The 20,553-nt window shown below is 54.4% G+C and overlaps 1 protein-coding gene across 1 annotated transcript in view; it reads right to left on the bottom strand.

Moving 5' to 3' along the window:
* Nucleotides 1–20,553, bottom strand: part of LOC147646392 (uncharacterized) — a 139,308-nt gene that overhangs the window by 70,037 nt on the left and 48,718 nt on the right. The gene's annotated exons all lie outside the window — the stretch shown is intronic.

Raw genomic sequence — 20,553 nt, 5'->3', positions numbered from 1 at the left:
TTCAGAAGTTCTGGGTGTTTTTGGGGCCATGGTTGTTTTTTGGGGGTTCTCAACGGGGTTTACAGGGGTCCCGATGGGGGAATTTGGGCGATCCCGGGAGTGGAATTGGGGGTCCCAAGGCTGTTTTGGGGAACCTGCTGGTGATGGAGATGGGGACCCCATGCCAGGTATGAACCTTCTCAACGTCTGTATGGGGTTTTGCTGTCTTGGGGGGTTTTTGGAGCATCCAGGGCTGTGTTTGGGATCAGGGGGGTTGGGGTGTCCCGGGGGCTTTGGGGGTTCTCGGCAGGTTTGGGGGTACCTGGGCAATGCGGGTGGCAGTGCTGGGGACCCCGTGCCGGGTTTGAACCTTCTCACTGCGCACGGGCAGCGTCAGCATGTTCAGGGAGATCCTGGGGGGCCCGGGGGGTCACCCCAAATCCCAGGGACCCCAAATGCTGAGGGACCCCCCGAACTGCCCTCGCCGCTGGATCTGCTGCAGGCAGGGGGGCCCAGCACTCGGCCCCCACCCTCCACCATCACAGGGGGGCTGTGGAAGAAATCTGGGGGTGCAGGGACAGGTCGGGTGGGACCCCCAAAGTCCTGGGGGAGGGGACACAGGGGGACAGCCAGGAATTCCCGTTATGAGGGAAAGAAGAGGGACCAGGAAGAGTTTGGGGGTGGCTTGGTGGGTCATGGTGGGGACCCCCAAGAGTCTTGTGGGGGTGGGGATGGCAAGGAACAGGGTGATCCCCAGGATGGGGTTGGGGGGGAACCGGACTGGAGCTCCCATGGCTGCGGGATGGGGAGATCTGCCCATGGAATTCCATGGGAATGGAATGGCAGTGAGATCCATCTACAGAATTCCCTTGGGAATGGGACAGCAGTGGGATCCATCCATGGAGGTCTCACGGCAATGGGATGATGTCTGAGATCCATCCATGGACTTTCCGTGGAAATTTCCAGGTTCCAAAATTTTGCCCTCCTAAATCCCACATTCCCATTCCCATATTCCCATGGGAATTCTGCCCTCCCCACCTTTACACTCCAGCGCCTCCCGCCCATATCTGACATATTTCCGGAGACATTCCCTGCAGCTGTGAGCCAGGGAATTTGTTAATCCCTCAGCCTGGATCTCAGGGATCCCCATGGCGGTGCCACAGTTGCCATCGCAGCCCCACAGATCCCCCAGCCCCGGCTCCCCCCGCTCAGCCCCGCTCTGGCTGTGCCGCTGCTGCAGCATCTGCAGCTCCCCGCTGGCCCCGTGCCGGTGCCGCTCCTTGTGCCGGCCCTGGCTATCCCAATATCCCAGCCCTGGCTATCCCAATATCCCAGCCCTGGCTATCCCAATATCCCAGCCCTGGCTATCCCAATATCCCAGCTCTGGCTATCCAAATATCCCAGCTCTGGCTATCCCAATATCCCAGCTCTGGCTATCCCAAGATCCCAGCCCTGGCTATCCCAAGATCCCGGCCCTGGCTATCCCAAGATCCCGGCTCTGGCTATCCCAAGATCCCAGCCCTGGCTATCCCAAGATCCCAGCCCTGGCTATCCCAAGATCCCAGCCCTGGCTATCCCAGTATCCCAGCCCTGGCTATCCCAAGATCCCAGCCCTGGCTATCCCAATATCCCAGCCCTGGCTATCCCAATATCCCAGCCCTGGCTATCCCAAGATCCCAGCCCTGGCTATCCCAAGATCCCGGCTCGGCTCCGCCCGGCCCCGCTCGCTGCGCCGGCGCTGGAAGGGGATCCCAGCCAGGGACCCCATGGACATGGACTGCGGGAAGCCCGGGCCGGGCTCCGACAGCGCCGCGTGCAGGGAACGCAGGGAGAGGAGAATTGGGGGGACATTTGGAGATTTGGGATTGGGGGGGTCACGGGTGAAGGAAAGGGGGAATGGGGAGAGCCGGGAAGGGCATTTGGGGATGCCAGGAGTGACAAGAGGGGAGGCTAGGGCTGGCTAGATGTGGCATGGCTGGAGTTCAGGGCGTTCCTGTACCCAGGAAAGGGAGCTCCAAGGGTCCCCGCTGTCCCCATTGCCAGGACAGGGCAGGGAAAGCCGGGATGGCTGGGAATAGGGGTCCCGGGTGTCCTCAGTGCTGAGGAAAGGAGGGGCTGGCTGCTGGGAGAGGCAGGAATAGGGGTCCGGGGGGTAAATGGGTCAAGGAGAAGGGGGCTCTGGGGGCTGCGAGAGGCGGGATGACCGGGAAAGGGGTGCAGGCGTTCCTGGTGCCGGATAAGGGGGTGCAGGGTGGGACCCACGGCCGGGAATGGGGGTTCGGTGGGATGGCGGTGCCCAGGAATGGGGGTTTAGGGGCCCCTCGGCGCTCCACAATGGGCGATCAAAGAGTCCCGGTGCCGGGGGTCCCCCTCACTTCTCGCCGCCCACCGGGAGCGCCCCCGGCCCCAGCGCTGGAGCCATCGCGCTGCTCCGCTGTGGCCCCGCCCACAGCCCCGGCCCCGCCCCCAGAGCCGCCTCCGGCCCCGCCATTGGCGCCGCTCTTTGCTGCCCGCCAGTGGCAGTCCGAGGCTGCAGTGACGTCACCGGTCGCCGGGCAGATCCCGGCGGCGCAGGGCGGCCAAGGCGGAAGCGAAAGTGCCCGAGGGAGCGCGGGGGGAGGGGACGGGGCAATTCCAGGGAATTCCCCTGGATCCCCTCCCGGGATCCCCCGGGACCCTCCTCGGCCGCGCACTGCGGGACCCCCGGGACAAACTGGGCTGAACTCCCGGGCCCTGCGCTCAAACTCTGCCTGGAACCCGCCGGCTTCGGCCCAAAGCGGGGGAAGCCCCGGCATCCGCGGATCCCATTTTTCCTGCGGCTGCGGCTCCCCAGCCCCGGCGGAGCAGGAGCGGGCGCTGGGAGTCCGAGCCCCGATTCCCAATCTCCTTCTCTCTCTCTGCTGCTCTCTCCCTCTCCTTTGGGTGATCAGAAATGCCAGAGCGGCTGGAGAGCCCCGTGCCCAGCTCGGCTTTCCCTGGAAAGGGAGGCCTGGGGGTGCGGTGCCCCGGGATGGCCGAGAATGGGGCTCCGGGGGTCCCCGGGCTGACGGAACCGGGGGATCCAGGGGCTGCCAGGGGAGGATCCCCGGGAAAGGGGGTGCAGGGCGCTGTTGGTGCAGGAGAAGGGGGTGCAGGGGGTCCCGGAGCTGGGGAAGGAGATGCGGGGGGGTCCCAGGGCCCAGGAATGGGGATCCAAGGGGGTCCCAGGGGGGCTCCCCAAAGCCCCTCCCAGGGCACAGCAGGAGCTGGGTCAGGAGCTCTGGCAGAGACAAAAGGGGGTGAGCCCGGCATGGGGGGGACATGGGGGAGTCACAGGCGCTCCTGGGGGGGGACATGACCCCAGGGACCCCTCCTCATCTTCTCCCACGTACCCCAACAGAGCCCCTAAATGGATGAGCAGAGCTCGGTGACTGCAGTATGAAACTTGTTCAGTGGCACAGGAGGATTTAGAATTGAGGACAGGGGAAGGGTTTAACCCAGCCTCCTGTTTGAACAGCCTGGAGAGGGGGCTGGGGAGAAACCCATGCCTGCATTGAATTGAGACAGATCCAGACCCGGGCTGGGAGAGATTTGAGACACACCCACCTTTGGACTTTGCTGTCCACAACACCCTGTCACATAAAGGTAAAACCTTACAAAAGAAAGGACTTGGAAAATCATGGTTTAGGATTTGTTACGTGGGCTTAGTGTAGCTAGCAGCTGGCCTGATAAGTTCCCAGGCAAAAACATCTTGAAGATGAAAAGTTTGTTAACATAACAAACTATTCTTGGGGAGAAAAACAAGTGCACCTGTAGTAACAAGGGATCTGTCCCATGGGAATCAGTAGAAAAAGTATGAAAACATTGTTAGAGGGAAAAGTTTGGATTGACGTGTACACTCACCATTACCAACCAGTGAACTGAGTTCCCAACCAACTGGAATTAAGCACGGTGCCTTCTGATAACCATGTAAATATAAGCTGTGTGCAATAAAGCTTTGGCTATGGTGGAAGAAGAAACAGGTGTCATTGTCCATCTCTACTGCGACACACCCAAGCAGGACATCGGGTCCTGCCGAAGCAGAGGAAAGAAGCAGCTCTGGTGGCCAAGTGGCACGGCCCATTCCAAGTGTCCCTGAGCACAGAAACAGCCCCAGCACAGCTGAACACGGGGGGACCCCTCAGCCTCGGCTCAAGGGCTCTGCAGCCCCGCAGATTTGGATTTCCCGGCTGCAGCAGGAGGATGGGAGCCGCCCCTGAGCCTGCACTGAAGGCAAGGCAGCAGCAGCCAGGACTCCCCAGCGGGGGAAGCCCCTGGGGCTGCCCACAGATCCTCTGCTGAAATCCTCGGCCTGGGCACCCTCCTTTGGCATCTCCAGCCCCTGCGGGACAATCCTGGCTGGCACTGCTGGAGCTTCAGGGCTTTCTGTGCCTGCCCTCGCCACAGCTGCTGGGGAAGGCACCGGGAGAATTCCACTCTGGCTCTCAATTACACTCACACTCTGGGCTGCCTGGGATTAGAGTATTGGAAAATATACCAAGTGTAAAATTATTTTTTATCTGATTTCTCCAGTCAGACTTGGTTCGCATTTGCCTTGGGGAACGGAATTTTAAAGGGTTTTTTAAGGGATGTTCCACCACTCAGCAGAGATGAACTTAACATCTCAACAGACTGGGAAGAGCCCAAAAGATTCCCACAAAGACAACGACCATCAACAAAACATCAAGGCCCAGCAGCAAACATCAACCAACATCTACCCCAGACACTGCCCTGGCACAGCTGGAGACACCTGGTCTGGAAAAGGCTGAGCAGGAAATCCAGGAGTGCAGACCTAATTCACATCAGAGACACAGAAATCCGGGTGCAACAGGAAACCAAACACTAAGGACTCCACAACTTGGAAACAATGAACACTAAACTAATGAATTTCTATGGGTTCAGACTGTATAAAGTTTAGGAAAGATCTAGTGAAACTCACATGTCATGGAATGATTTTCTCTGCACATGCAGACTATGTGTGGCTGAAATGATTCTGTTCAGAATCAAGGAATGCTTTATTTCTCTAAAGACACTGTTGGAGAGTTTTTGCTTTTCACAGTTTCAGTGAAAGGATTACACCATTAGAAGAATTTTTCATAATAATTCTACTTTTATATTGTCAGTTCTGTTTGGTCCAGGGGTGTGAGAATCAGTTTTTAGTCAGAAGAGAAGAAAAAGAAAATACTTGATTTCTTTCTAATTTTTGTTTTTATGTTTGTGTGTGGCTCTTAGTGATGGCAACATTATGGTATGGGTTTTTCCATGTTCACCTTTAAGCTGCATTTTGAAAACCAGAAGACCTTGAAAGGAGTCCCTTTAAAATAGAAACAGTTAGTAGAAAATTGTTAAAAAAAACCAAAAAACACAAACAACCAGATGGGGGAGGGAGACCTCCATGTGAGTCATCCCATGCTTTCCCTGGAAGAGGAGAAGCTTCATTCCAGGCAGCCAGCAGAGGAGCTTTAGAAATGCAAATTAACACCCCTGGGGCAAAGCCTGGACAATGTACCAGGGTGTTCCTGCCTGGGGGAGGAATTGGCCTGAATTCCTCTGCCCCTCACCCCAAGCTCTGCCTGGGGGCACAGGCAGAATTTGCACAGCTAAAGGCAGATCCCATGGTGAGGATATCTGACTCTGCAGCAGAAATTGGTTAAGCTGAAAAGGAAAACAGAAAATGGAGATTGTTGTGAAAACTTCACTATAAAAAATGAGTGGGAATCATCCCGCTCCCCACCTCAAATTGTGCTCTCACTTTCTATGTTATATAGGGTGAATTAGAGCACTGGGGGTTTTTTGCTACCACAAGTTCAGGGAAAACAGTTGGGAATGCAAACATGTGCTGATTTAATTAGAGAAAAGCCAAAAATTGATGCAGACCTGGCTGGAGGGAGCACCCAAAAATGGGGAAAATATGAACAGCCACCAGAACAAATCCTGCAACACCATGGGCCAGCCCCGGGGAACCCTAATGAATTCATATCAGGAGCCAGAGAATCCATTTATCATTTCCATGGCATAATTAGATTACAGGATGTCCTCAAAATAATCCCCAACCAGACAGCTCAAGCTTCTGACTTTCTTCCCAACCAATCCACCCAGATCAGGAATACAACATTTCACCATGGGATGGAGTCACATTATCTTTTAGCAGGAAAAGGAGGCAGAGTTTGTGGAAAGTTAAATGTCTCAAACTGCTGTTGGCAATAGATCACAGAGGAAAAGTGGAGAAACAGATAACAAAGGATATAAGAAAAAAGCTCATGTACCGGTCCAAATGTGGAAAGGATGGGAACAGGCAACATTTTTGTGGTTCCCTGGCAGACCATGGGTTAAACGAATGCAGTTTCTCCTCTTATGTTCTACAGCAACTCTCATCTTTTCACCATGCACACACCTTGCTGAGTGCAGCTCATTCAGCAGCTGAGCAAGGGGATGCAGGGGGCAGCCAGGCCTCCTGAGCCACAAACGGATACAAAAGGACAGCGAATGAGGGCACCGAGAGCAATCCCAAAATCAAAGAACACCCAGGAAGAAAAAACAGAGCCAATGAGTGAATCTGCTTGCAGATAGGGCCACGGACTTGCACATAAGGAAGCAATGGGAAAAAGCCTCAGTTTCAGAAAATGTTACTAATTGACAAGGACCGCTGCTCTGACAAAGTCCCGCTAAATTCCTGAACTTCCAGAAGAACAAAGACTTAACAGAGCCATCAATATCGGATGTTATACAAAAGTGGTGGGTACATATTAACCGGGACATGCAGGAGGCAGATGGGGAAGTCTGAACCTTCCCAGCACCTCCGCCAGTGGGGAAAGGGACAGGGACACGCGGCCGGGAAAATCAGGACAAAAACGAGGCCGCGTCCTCCAGCAGCTGGAGAGAGCGCACGGCAAATGCCCCACGGCCTCTCCCTTTGGGCAGCAATAAAGTCACTCTCACACCGCTCCTCGGGCTCCTTTGGCCACACAAACCTCTGGCGCCGGGAATTTTCCCGCCCAGCCCCGGGCACAGCGCAGCCACCTCCGGGCTACCGACACGAAGCGGGACGAGCCAGCGCTGCTCCGGCACCGGCTCCTGCCGAGGCCCCAGCGGGAAGGAGACCGCGGGCAGCCGCTCCCGCAGCGCCCTCACGCCAGGGCCAACACGGGCCGGCCAGGGCACAACCCACCCGCCACAGCCCCCCGCCGCCCCCTCCCGGGCCCGCAGCGAGCCCCGAGCCCCCGCAGAACCGAGCGCGGCTCCCACCTGCGATGGCTGGGGCCGCCTCCGAGCTCCGCCGCCGCCTCACCGGGCTCCGGCCGCTGCCGCCGCTGCCGGGCCCGCACAGACGCTCCGGCAATGGCGGCTCTCCTGTCCCACGGCCGCCCTGGGGGCGCCAGCGGGGCCGGGGTTGTCCCCGCTCTGCCCAATCAGCGCGCGCCAGAGCCACGAGTGACGGCAGCAGCAGCCAATCGCAGCCAGCGGCGGGCTCTGCACACGGCACAGCCCCGCCCCACGCTCTCAGGGCCCGCCCCGGGCTGTGTGAGGGGAAGGGCGGAGATGAGGAACAGGCCTGGAACGGGCTCGGCCCGAGCCGCCATTGAGCTCCGAACACAAACAAAGTTCTCCGCAGCTCCCAGCCCGCCTTTCCCTGCCCTGGGTGTTCGGTGGCTCCGGCTCAGCGGGAAGCCCTGGAGCCTCACTTCTCCCACCTCTAATTAGGAGCATCAGTGCATCGCTCGTATTTCTCCCAAAAAGGGAAAACTGCCCCAAATCCCTGTGGATGAGTGGGGGAGGAGAGAGATTTCTGGCAGAAAACTCAGAAAAGGATCATGAGAGGTAAATTAATACCCCTAAAACCAGCTTCCCCCCACCCCTCCCTCCTCCCAGCTGTGCCTCCTCCCCCGGCAGTGCAGGTGCGGTGAATTAAAGGGCCAGGAGACCTTCTGCTCCCTTTAACAAGCCTTTATTAGAGAGAACTGGGCCTAGAGGTGGGGGCTCGGGGTGCACGCTGCCGCTGCGGTCGATGTGGAGGAGGAGGATCACACAGGCCTGTCGTCATCCACTGTCAGCAGGACTGGAGCCTCTATCCTCGCTAGGATTGCCTGGAGGCTCTGTTTCAGGCTCGAAGGTCTAGGGGTGTCTTCCCTCTCAAGTCCTGCCCAGGTCATGGCAACCAGCTTGCCAGACTGAGATTGGCGCACCCAGTCTCCCCAGGTCCCCGCTGCCTCCACAGTGTGGTCCTCCAGATGTTCCCTGAGCGTGGCTCGTTGTCCAGGGCTGTCTTTGCTCCCAGGTGGTAATATGATTTTAATATGCACCCATGTGCAAGTCTTTATGGGAAATGGGGAAGTTCATCCTGGGCAGCAGCGGCTAAATTGCCTGACGGGTTGGAAGAGAATAAGGGATGGGGATACAAATGCAAGGATAAAACAAGTACAAACTTCTTGACAGTGGGCCCTTTTAGGGCTTGCAACACCAAAAAGAAATAAAACAAATATGAACTCCTTAACAGTGAACCTTTTGGGGACTTACAACACCAAAACCCCTTATCCAGGGACCCAAACTGGGATTGAAACATGAACATATAATTTGAACATTGGGATTTTTATTTATAACAATATCTCCCCTCTTTTAATTTGACCAGGCATCAGCCTGTGTCAATTTGTTGTTTCAGGCTCCTGGTAGTGAAACTTCTTTAGTCTTTGATATTGGTCATATACCCTTTTTGCTGCTTTCCGCTCTGAACTTTCTAATATTAGGATCTTAGTTTTTCCATTCTCTTGGGTTATTTCTAATGAGTTGTAGATCGTGCTGCTAGACTGTATTACTGAGGTAATCATTCTGATCAAACACAGGATGATGCAGGGAAGAAATAACAGTCCTGCTAGTCCTGCTATACCAATGAATGCCACCTTTTCCCACCAGCCCTTAAAGGACCAGAAACTATCCCACCAATCAGTATTCAGGATCGGCATCCATTCTTGGTTCCCTACGTAGGAGATTTTTCTGATCTCTTTAGAAATGTTCCAGATTACTTCACTTTTATCATCTATTTCTAGGCAGCATTCAGAGGTGTTGAACTTCCCACAGATTCCCCCCTCATCAGCGAGAAGGTAATCTACTGCCAGTCGGAGTTGGTACACCAGGTACATCAGGTCTGGGAGAGGTGGTCACTTATATGATCAAGGCTGGGGCTGTTTTGTTCCATGTTATTTCAATTACAGCTTGGAGCCTGATTATTCTGTTTAACATGTATATTGGGGTCCTATATCCCCAGGACCCATCCTGGGCCCAGGTCGCTGGCCCATAAGTTCTTATTATTTCCTCCAGGGTCCAGACTGTTCCTTTCCAATTCTGGGTCCCTCCTGTGCTTATTACACTCCTCTTCTTCCTTTTTAGGGGCCTCTTTAGGTTGTCATATAGTGGTACTCCAAGCTCTGAGCTAATCTCTTTTGGGAGCAGGAAGAAAGCTGGCTTTATCACCCCAATCGTGCAGCTACCTGACCAGTCTCCTGGTAGATGTGTATAAGCTGCATCCCCGCAGATCCAAAAGAAATCATCTGGGGCTTCCCAAAAACCCTCCCTGTCTTCATAGGGGTACTCCCAATGCTTTGATAGGCTTCTAATTCCCCAGAAGGGATTGATCCCTTTTTCTGCACATTCATAAGGGTTATATCCTTTGTGATGAATGCACCCTTCTTCCCTTTTCTCTAAGGATCAATATTGGTTGGGCTCTTGGGGAACCCATTTAGTTCCTAGATTCTTCGTTATATCTTTTGCATGCCATCCGCCCCACCAGGGTTCTATATCTTTTTCCAGTATGTAGAATACAGTCTTCCCCAATTACCTTAGCCTTTAATTCCCATTTTTCTCTTCTCCTATACCCTGGTGTGCTTTGGCCGTCCCCAGTTCATTTTATGCTTAAAATTTCTCGAGGTTTCAAGCTAATTCCCTCCCAGGGCCAAATATCAGACATTTTAGTACTCCCACATACCCAACAATCAGTTATATTTAATTCCTTGCTGATGTTTTCAACTAAATCAATGAACAAGTTCTTCCCACTCAAATTTTCCCATTCTTCATTTCCCACCCTCATGTCCACTCTTTTCTCCTTTACTATATCAGGTTCACCTTTTACTGGTTCGTTCTTTTCAAAGCACAGCCAAGTATCCCTCATGGGACAGTCTCCCAAAAGACGTTCTCTAAAAGTGGCCGTATTTCTGGTAATCCAATATGTTTTTCCGTTTTCCTGGCATTCTTCTAATTGTGATTTGTTGTAACAAGAAGGACTCAAGTTTGTGTGGACCCTTACCAGGGACCCTAGATTTTCCCCATCATACAAGGGATAATAACGTTTCATGCAAGAGTCTGTCCCCATGGCATTGGTGAGGTGCATTGCTATCACCAGACCTACCATGAGCCTTGTGATGATCCTTTTAGGCTCCCTGCAGTCCGTGACTCCCAAGAGTCCAGCAGGAACCATGTTTGATCTCCCCTGGTCTTGCCTCTTGGGGTTTTCCTCACACTTTTTTGGGAGTCTGGGTCCAAGGCTTACAGCTTTATTATTTTTTTTGTCCTTCTCCTTTTTACTGTTGTCGGTTTTGGTCTTGGGAAAAGCTGCCCAGGGAGGGATATAGTCTTGGCTAGGAAATTGGAGCCTTATTCGGGGGGGAGGGGAGGGTTATTTTACTTTTTAAAATAATAATAATAATAATAATAATATAGTTACAAGTTAAGCACAACTGGAAAACACTTTAACATGAGTTCACAAACTTTAAAGAAACACTTAACCACAAATGTAGCAGCCAAGAGAACACTTAACAACAACTGTTGTAATTCCAGTTCCTGGATGGGGACTTTAGTCTCTGGGTTTCCTTCTTAAGGTTATTTTCAAGTCCTTGGTGTTGGGGACAACAGTCCAGTTAGAGGGATCTTTTTCAGAGTTTACTTCCCCATCTGGTGGTGCCACTGGTCCTTTAACTCGAGTCACGTGTGTCCACCCTTTTTCCCGGGTTCTCACAGCCGTATGTGTGGTGAGTTGAACTTGGTAGGATCCTTCAAACTTTGGAGTGAGAGGAGAGTTAGCCCAAGATTTTACCAATACCCAATCCCCAGGGTTGATATGGTGTGTGTCTACCTCAAAGGGAGGAGTTTGAGGGAGATACCCTTTTTTCCTGAGGTTTTCTAAAGTTATAACAACAGTTTCCAAATACCTCCTTGAGGTTTCTTCCCCTTCCGTATACTGGGCAGTGCTGTAAGGAGTAATTAGGAAGGGGAGTCCAAATAACATTTCATAGGGGGATACCCCTAAATCTGCTCGAGGTCGGGTTCTTATCTGTAATAAAGCCAAAGGGAGACATTTTATCCAATCTAATTTAGTCTCCAGAGTCAGCTTGGTTAAGGTCGTTTTTATGGTCTTATTCATCCGTTCTACCCGACCGGAGCTCTGGGGATGCCATGGGGTGTGTAACCTCCACTTTATCCCCAGGGCTTCAGTGGTTTCCTGGAGGACACGGGCAGTAAAATGGGGGCCTTGGTCCAAGTCTATGTTATTGATTAACCCATACCTGGGGACAATATGTTCCAAAAGTATTTTGACTACTACTCTCGCTGTTTCATTCCAAGTGGGAAAAGCCTCTGGCCAATGGGTCAGGTGATCTACAATCACTAGCAGGTGTTTGTGTCCCTGTGCTAGAGGCATTTCTGTGAAATCAATTTGCACATTTTGGAAGGGTCTCTCCGCTAGTTCCCTCCCCCCTGGTACGGGTTTCGTCATCACTCGTTGGTTTACCCTTTGACACGTTACACAGCCCTGAGTGATGGCCTTTGCTATATCATAAACCCCTATGCAGATGTTCTCCCTCAAGGAGTGGTCACATAGACCCTGCGTCCCCCAATGTGTCAATTTGTGTATTTCATCCAATACCCTGCTGTTGCAGTCTGCAGCTCCAGGATCTCATCCAGGGAAGCAGCAGGATTCTGGGGACCAGCATCAAACACCAACCGAGATGGGCTCCCGTTCATGAAACCATTTATTCAGCATGGGAACAAAGTCAGGTCCAGAACAGAGAGCTCTGAACAGAGGCACAGCAGGGATTTTTGACGGACAGAACCCCCGAGGGTTTCCACCTTTGAGGGTGGAGTTCAGGGTCAGGGACCAGTAGAAGCACACCAAGGGAGAGCCCCTCAGGGACTCAAACCCAATCAGAACTCCTGGGCCGCCCTTCACAAGGGATTTGGGGTGGGACAATGTAACTCTTTGTCTCCCTGAGGCTGCTACCACACCACTATAATATTTTTTCCCCTGATCTATCATGCTGAGCACCATGCAAGGCTGTAGAGAGGTCAAGAGAACCTCTGTTTTTAAAACTCTGCCCTGCAGCTATTCCTTATGGTGCTGTCAGCAGGGAAGACATTTTGTCTTCTAAAACCTTACCTCTGATAGTTTTTCCATCTGAAAACTATCTGGGCCAGGGGCAGCACCCAGGGACCTGCCCTGCCTGGGGGAACCTATACCTGGATCTTATAACTAAGTATCAGAAACAAGGGCACACACTCTGTATTCCAGACTCCAACGTTTTATTCTTATTCTTAATTTTCCATGTTTTAAGTACTACTACGTCTTCATCTACTTCAGCTTCTACCTCTTCTTCCTAATATTCCTATTCTTATTCTTTATCATTTTTTGGTCTCTGGAGGGTCTTATGCAGGTTTTAGTGGGGGGGGAGGGGTGTTGGGTTTTTTTCTTTGCTATTACTACTTCCTAAAAACAACTTTCTTTTCTTTTGTTAGAATTGTGTGTGTTGCAGTCCAGCAGGCCGCCGTCGTGTCCTGGGAGCAACACCTCCTGTCTGTGTCCATTCCTCATGGCCAAAGTGCCCCAGGATCAGCATGGAGTCCTTTCCTGAGGAGAGGAAATGGCCTTGGAGTCCAGCAGGGAGGAGCTGGAGCCAGTGTCCCTGCAAAGGGCCAAGAGCCGTGTGGCTGTGGCCCTCGGGGACCCGGTGCAGGGGTGCTGCTGGCGGTGCCAGGCTGCCGCTGGGAGCCGATGACTTTCCAGGTGCCTTCCCGGCCGGACGATGGGCCGGGATGCGGCGCTGAGCCCCGGCAGCGAGGGTCCCCCTTCGGGTGCCGCTTTGGGCTGCCGTGTGCCCTTGGGGAGCCGCCCCGGGGATGCCGCAGAGCGGCCGGGGCCGGCTCAGCCCGCAGGGCCAGCGCAGGCCGGGGCAGCCCGTGCGGCTCCCTCGGGGCGCCGGGCAGGCCGCGGGGCAGCCGCCATCTGCAGCCCAGCACTGCTGGCAGCGGGCGCTGATCCTGTGGCTGTGCCGCCAGGCAGGGGCAGCGGAACAGCCCCCGCAGCCCCTGCAGCCCCCACAGTGCCCGCCTCAAGAGCGAGCGGCCTTTCCTGTGGGGAAGCGGCTGCCCAGGAGAAGAGACATCTTCCACCGTGGCTTGGGCTGCCAGAGGGCCAGGCCCGGCACAGAGTTGCTCTTGCGGGCACAGCTCGGGCTCCTGGCACTCCACCCAAGCTTCTCGAGGGACAGGCAGCAGGATTCCCTCTTGGGCTAAATCTGCCAGTCTCTGCTGCCTGGCCTCTTCTCCTTCCTCGTGCAGCTCCAGGACGCTCACCTCATCCCAGTCATCGTCCTCCCGCTGCCAGGCCTTGAGCTGGCTGCACAGGATGTCGCAGTATTCCCTGCTGTCCTGAGCCAGCTCTCCATCACTGTCATCATCCCAGCTGGACCTGAAGGATTTTCTCTTTGCTTTGCCTCCAGTCACCTCCTGGCCATCCTGGCACAGCTCTTGCTTGCGGCAAACTTCCCAGTCCAAGAGTGCCCGGCGGCTCGTGCCTTCTCCTGGGGACAGCTGCTGCTCAGGAGATTCTTCCCAATCTGAGAATTCCTGACAGTGATCGCTGTCCGCCTGCCACGGCTCCTGCTCCCTGCACTCGCCCCACTCGGAGACAACTGGGGAGGGCTCTTGCTCCCTGCCCTCATCCCAGTCCCAGAAATGCCAGTAGCTCCCCCATACTTGGACCAGCTCTTGCTCAAGGCCTTCATCCCACTCAGAGAGCTCCTGGCAGCTCTGGGCTTCTCCTGGGGACAGCTGTGGCTCAGTGCAGGCTTCCCCTGGAGTCCCTTGCTGGAACTTGTTCATTTCTCCTCGGCAGAGCTCTGGCTCTTCCTCAGCGCAGGACTCCACGGCTCCTCTCCTCCCTCTGCTTGCCCTCTCAGCCTCCTCCTGCTGCTCCCTCAAGGCCTGGGCTCTCTGTGAGCTGGGCCAGGGCCTGGGGGGCTGGGACTTGGGCTTCGCCTTCTCCTCCTCCGTGCCTGCAGTCCTCTGGCACACACAGGTACCTGGACACAGCCACTGTCCTGGGACTGACCCAGGCCCCACAAGCCCTTTATATACCCCCCAGCCGGGGCGGGGCTCTGCCATGTCACAATGGACATTGGGCAATGCAAGGTCCCGCGTCACCACGGGCCCTGACACACCGTGCCTGTGTCACAAAGGCCACCCCGGCACCCTGTGCCTGTGTCACAAAGGCCACCCTGACACACCGTGCCTGTGTCACAAAGGCCACCCTGGCACCCTGTGCCTGTGTCACAAAGGCCACCCTGACACACCGTGCCTGTGTCACAAAGGCCACCCCGGCACCCTGTGCCTGTGTCACAAAGGCCACCCCGGCACCCTGTGCCTGTGTCACAAAGGCCACCCTGACACACCGTGCCTGTGTCACAAAGGGCACCCCAGCACCCCGTGCCTGTGTCACAAAGGCCACCCCACACCTCTTCAACAGCCCAAGGCACCAGGAGCGGCCTGGAGCGGCCCAGGCCTTGGGGGATTGCAGCCCCTTCTTCTGAGCCGCTCCTTCAGATGATCAGGAGTGGCTGGGGCCAAGTGAAGGTGCAAAAGGAGACCGTGTGTGTCTTCGTTTGAAAGACAGGGGCCTGCTAAGGGAGGCAGGAGGCTCCTTTGCAATGGAAAATGTAAACCCCCTCCCTCCCAATTATTATCCCTTTGAAAGGCACTCTCTGGCAAAGATAGGAGGACAGGAAGAACAGTTTGTGCTGCTTTTGCATGAATTGCTATTTGGTGAGCAGGGAAGAAGCCCCCCATGGAAATGATTTTACTGAGAGGAGCTGCTAAGCGAGAGCTGCCCCTGTGCCAAGCAAAATCCAAGAGCTGGCTAGCTGTGGGAACTGACTACCTATTAAAGCATTTAAAAAGCTGCATCCACCTCAGTGAGATTGACATTTTGCAGACAGGCAAGCCCGGGAAATCTCTCTCTTGCTTCCACCTTTGAGGAGGTACCCGGCTGCCGGTCGGGCCGGGCCCCGCTGCACTGCGGCCCTTGCAGTCGTGCTGACAGTGGCCACAACAATCCTTAAAGCTTCAGGGTCCCCTGACACCCGGGCAACCGAGGAGGAAATTAAAGGAGGGGGTTCGCTGGAGTCCCCAGAACCAACTGGAATAGGAAAATCAAGTAGGGATGAGGCCCATAAAGCCTGCGCAGCACAGGAGCAAAGTGCAAAGACCAGGCCTAGGGGCAGACACAACAATATCTAGGGGAGGTGTGAGGGCGCAGTCTGAGGGCATGGGTCCAGACACAGACTGGGGTTAGAAAGATGCAAAATACTGCGACGAATTGCAACCAATTGGGGGAGACATACGGGAAGATTCTAGAAACATAACTTTCAGTGGGGTGACTTGATGAACACATGAATTGCCATCAAGCCTTTGGCAAGTGCTTCCCAAGGCTTGAACTCAAAGCCTGCTGCTTCAGGGCTGAAGTCTTTCTGGCCCTGTGTCCCAGAAGGGCTGAATCGCACAGGCTCGGCCTGGCGGGGCCGGGCTGGCCCCAGCAGTGACCGGGTGGGGACGGGAGGCTGTGGGACCCCGGTTGAGGCTGGGCTGGACCACGGCTGCTCACACCTTGCCGAGCCTAAGCCGTGCCCCGCTGCCGGCCCCTGCTGAGCTGGAGTCCGCTGGGCTCCGGGAGGAGCTCCGGGTGGGTCCAGGCCCACTTGGCCATGGCCTGTGCAGCACACGGTAATTGAAAGAAATTGGCCAGGAGACAAGACTCCTGTTTGATGCCTTTATTAGGATTCAGCTCTTGGGGTGGCGGGGGCCCAAGGGGTTGTTTGCACCACGGCCATTCCCACACTGTCAGCTCCAAAGAGGAGACACAATTCAGCTTTGCAGCACACACTGCAGAGCTGGGGCTTCCATCCTCATGAGAGTAGCCAGGGACCTGTCATCCTGGTTCACTGTCTAGGGCTGTCAGTCCTTTCCAGTCCTCTTTAGGTCATGGTGATGCAGGAAGATGGTTTCTAAGCAGGCTTAGGTGATGCAGGGAGATGATCTCGCATCATAGCTTGCTCAAATATGTTTCCTTGTCCTTTTATTCCTCTGTTAGCTCATTGTTTTGGTGTCCTGCATGCCTTAGTTTGCATTTTACTCGGTTACACAGCTTCCTGGGAGTTTCTTTGTTCTAGTGTGGCACAGCGACCATGGGAGTTGCCTCATTCTGTGGCACACCTTTCTAATGGGTTGCTTTTGTTAGTTGGATTTAGCCCCCATGGGAGCAGCTCTGTTACAAGGTAGCAGGGAAGTAAGGGGAAAGGGTACAAGAATGTCTCATAAGAACCTTTAAAGCACTTCAGAAACTGGTAAGTAATTAACATTACTAATAACCATCCGAGTAAACAAGGGGTACAAGGTTTACAAATGGGATAAGAACATTAACTGTACCTAACTAAACACAGTATTTTATCCGGGGTGGATTTCTTCAGAGATTTTATTCATGACATGTGCCTGCAAGGATGCGGCACCTCTCTGAGCTGGGGGAGAGGCCAGGGCTGCACAGGGGGGATGTTGTTGGCAGCTCCATGAGGACGCTCTGGGACGCTGCCTTGGGGTGTCCAGCGCAGTGGGGATGGATCAGCCCCTGCTCTGCTGCTCCTTCCCGTATCCCCCAGGGACCTTGCAGAGCCCCAGCCATGCTGTTTGCCCCCAGCCTGCCCACGGCCAGCCTGGGGCTGCTCACGGGGGTTTTCTGTGCTGAGCTTTGGCCTGGCCGTGTTCTTGAGAGAGCCTGGGCAAGGAGCCTGGAGCCCCCAGGCCCTGCCCTGAGGCGTCAGCGCTGCCCCAGCAGTGCCCATGGCCTGTCCCTGCTGCAGCCCCGGCACTGCCACCCCCAGGGCTGTGCCCGGCCCCGAGAGCACTCAGGCCCTGCAGCAACACCAGGGCCAGGAGGGCAGCGGGGCAGTGGCACGGGAGCAGCACTGGCAACACCAAGTGCTGCTGCTCCTGGCCACAGCTGCTGTGCCAGCACTGATCTGCCCCAGCTCTGCACACAGACACTGCTGCTGCATTTCCAGAGAAGGGAACAAAAGGGACATCTCTGGAGAAAACTTTGCTGGGAGATCCTTTAGTTCCTTTAAAGCCACCAAGACCTCAGCTCCTTATTGACAAAGTGTGTGGGCACAGGGAAGGTGAAGAGAAACAAAATGAGAAATGGCACAAACAATGACATTTCTTTGTGGACAATATTGAAAAGTAAAACAAAGAAAAAGAACCTCCAAAATGAAACCACCAAGAAGTATCAAAGATTACTTTTATTACAAGTGATTTGCAGAAAGTGGCCAACAGTTTAATGTTTCTGAAATGATCCAGTCATCAGTGTCCACACTGCAGCCTTGAGCTCCTGGTTCCTCAGGCTGTAGATGAGGGGGTTCAGGGCTGGAGGCACCACCGAGTACAGAACAGACAGTGCCAGATCCAGGGATGGGAAGGAGATGGAGGGGGGCTTCAGGTGAGCAAACGTGCCAGTGCTGAGGAACAGGGAGACCACAGCCAGGTGAGGGAGGCAGGTGGAAAAGGCTTTGTGCCGTCCCTGCTCAGAGGGGATCCTCAGCACAGCCCTGAAGATCTGCACATAGGAGAAAACAATGAACACAAAACAGCCAAGTGCTAAACAGACACTAACAGCAAGAAGCCCAAGTTACCTGAGGTAGGATTTGGAGCAGGAGAGCTTGAGAATCTGTGGGATTTCACAGAAGAACTGGCCCAGGGCATTGCCCTGGCACAGGGGCAGGGAAAATGTACTGGCTGTGTGCAGCAGAGCAGTGAGAAAGCCACTGGCCCAGGCAGCTGCTGCCATGTGGGCACAAGCTCTGCTGCCCAGGAGGGTCCCGTAGTGCAGGGGTTTGCAGATGGACACGTAGCGGTCGTAGCACATGATGGTCAGGAGATAAAACTCTGCTGAGACGAAAAACAAAAAAAAAAATAGTTGGACTGCGCATCCTGCATAGGAGATGTGTCTGGTGTCCCAGAGGGAATTGTGCATGGCTTTGGGCACAGTGGTGCAGATGGAGCCCAGGTCAGTGAGGGCCAGGTTGAGCAGGAAGAAGAACATGGGGCTGTGCAGGTGGTGGCTGCAGGCTACGGCGCTGATGATGAGGCCGTTGCCCAGGAGGGCAGCCAGGGAGATGCCCAGGAAGAGGCAGAAGTGCAGGAGCTGCAGCTGCCACGTGTCTGCCAATGCCAGCAGGAGGAAGTGGCTGATGGAGCTGCAGTTGGACATTTCTTCACTCTGGCCATGGAGTGCTGTTGAAGGAGGAGACAGTGACAAGTCAGGAGAGACTTTGCTGAGCAATGTCCATGTCCCTTCTCCCAGCCCTGCTCCAATTTTCCTTTTCTCAGAGCCCTTCCTTCAGCCCCGTGCCTGGAGCTCTGCTGGGATCTGGCCCCATTGCTGTGATGAGCAGGGGCTCTGCCCATGGACATTGAGGAGTCAGCTCTGTTCTGCAGCAGTGGGGTCTTGGGAACGGGGTCAGGGGCCAGTCCTGGGGTTGGACTGCATCAGCCCAAACTGCTCCTGAGGCAGAGGAGCCTGGCAGCATCTCCTGTCCCAGGGGTCAGGAATGGTGATGGCCAAAGGCCGTTTGAGAGGGTTTGGGTGTGCCCAGAGAGATCAGAGAGAAATGTGCAATGCAGGAGCATTGGCTGTAACTCAGTGGAGGGTGCAGGGAGCTGCTCTGTCACTCCATCTGTCCCCAGATGCCCTTTCTGAGACTGAAGGCAGGCACTGTGTTTCCCTGAAAATCAGCCTGACACAGCTGAGAGCAGAGGGACCCACAGCACAGCAAACTGGTTCAGCCTTTCTCAGAGTCTCAGCCCCACTCCTGGCCAAGGACACTCTTGTCCCCAGTGTCCCCTGGAGACAGCTGACAGCTTGGGTGGCATCCCAAGGACACACCAAGGGTCCTGTCCATGGCACTGCTGGAGGAGAGTCGGGTCATTCCCAGCCTCCCAGCCTGCCCTGCCCAGAGCTCCTGGGGCAGAGGGAGCTGGGACATCCCATTGCTGTGCCCAGCCTGCATAGGAGGAGCCCAAGGGCTGGGCCTGCCCTTCAGCTGGAGCTGCCATTCCCAGAGAGCTGTCAGCAATGCCAGGAGCACCTGGGCAAGGCAAGGAGAGAGAGCCAGGCCCTGAGGAAAAGCCTTTCCTTGCCCAGCCCTGCCCAGCCCCTGCCAGGCAGCACCAGTGCAGGACAATCACCCTCAGGTATTTGCATTGAGACATTTGCATTGAGACATGTGTCTTGGCATGGGGATCTGTAAAAGAGTAATCATGGAATAGTTAGGTTGGGAGAAGACTTTAAACATCCCAGCACAGCTTTGTGGCACTTTCCCCCCACTGCCTGCCCAGGGCTCTGCTGCCTGGAGCTGTCCCTGCCAGCAGCTGCTGCCCTGTGCCCAGGGCTGGGCCCTGCCAGCACTGCCCCAGCCCAGCCCAGCCCTGGGGGCTCAGCTCTGCCCTGCAGAGCCCTCCCAGCTCAGGGCACTGCCCAGGGGCAGCTCTGGCTCTGCAGGCTCTGATGGCAATGGCAGAGCAACCCTGAGGAGGCTGGAAAAGGACACTGATGCTGCCTGTAAGGGACCCTGTGCTGATTTCTGTCAGTGCCTGTTTAAGATCTGAGAATTTTCTTTTTTTAATTTATTGCAACCTGTCACAAGAGGTTGAATAGAGAAATGAAATGAGAGCTGAATATCAATGTGCAATTTCCCATCCAGGCAACCCAGAGCACTAGATTAAAAAAGCACAAACTTCCCTTTTATGCAGCCCCTGTATAATTTACTTGGTGTAGTCCATGGGCAGAATGGCTGAAAGCACATTAGCAATCTCCTGTGAACCTACTGATCACTAAAAGTGTCTCAGGGACTTGTCAAAATTTGTATTACCTTTATAATTCAGAATACCTTTAATATTTTAAAATTAAGAAATAAAAAGAAACAATAATAATAAATTATTATAAAATAATTTAATATTTATCCTCCTCCTCCCTGCCATTCTGAAATAGTAGGAAACTGAATACAAAGTCTTAGGAAATTTCCTCATTTTTATCAAAATCCTTGCCTTGGAAATATTCCTTGACAGATCAGAAACCATCAGCAGTTCAGAGCTTCAGGAGCATTCACCTTCCCTCCACCAGAAATACTCAGAGCTGTACTCACAGAGTCTGTAGGCACTGGCATGTTCCAGCTTTAGGAGATGCCTCCAGGAGCT

Source organism: Cyanistes caeruleus, unplaced genomic scaffold, assembly GCF_971803275.1.
Source record: "Cyanistes caeruleus unplaced genomic scaffold, bCyaCae1.hap1.1 HAP1_SCAFFOLD_100, whole genome shotgun sequence".
Taxonomy (NCBI): domain Eukaryota; kingdom Metazoa; phylum Chordata; class Aves; order Passeriformes; family Paridae; genus Cyanistes; species Cyanistes caeruleus.
The sequence above is the reverse complement of the archived record's forward strand: the minus strand, read 5'-3'. Positions and strand labels throughout refer to the sequence as shown.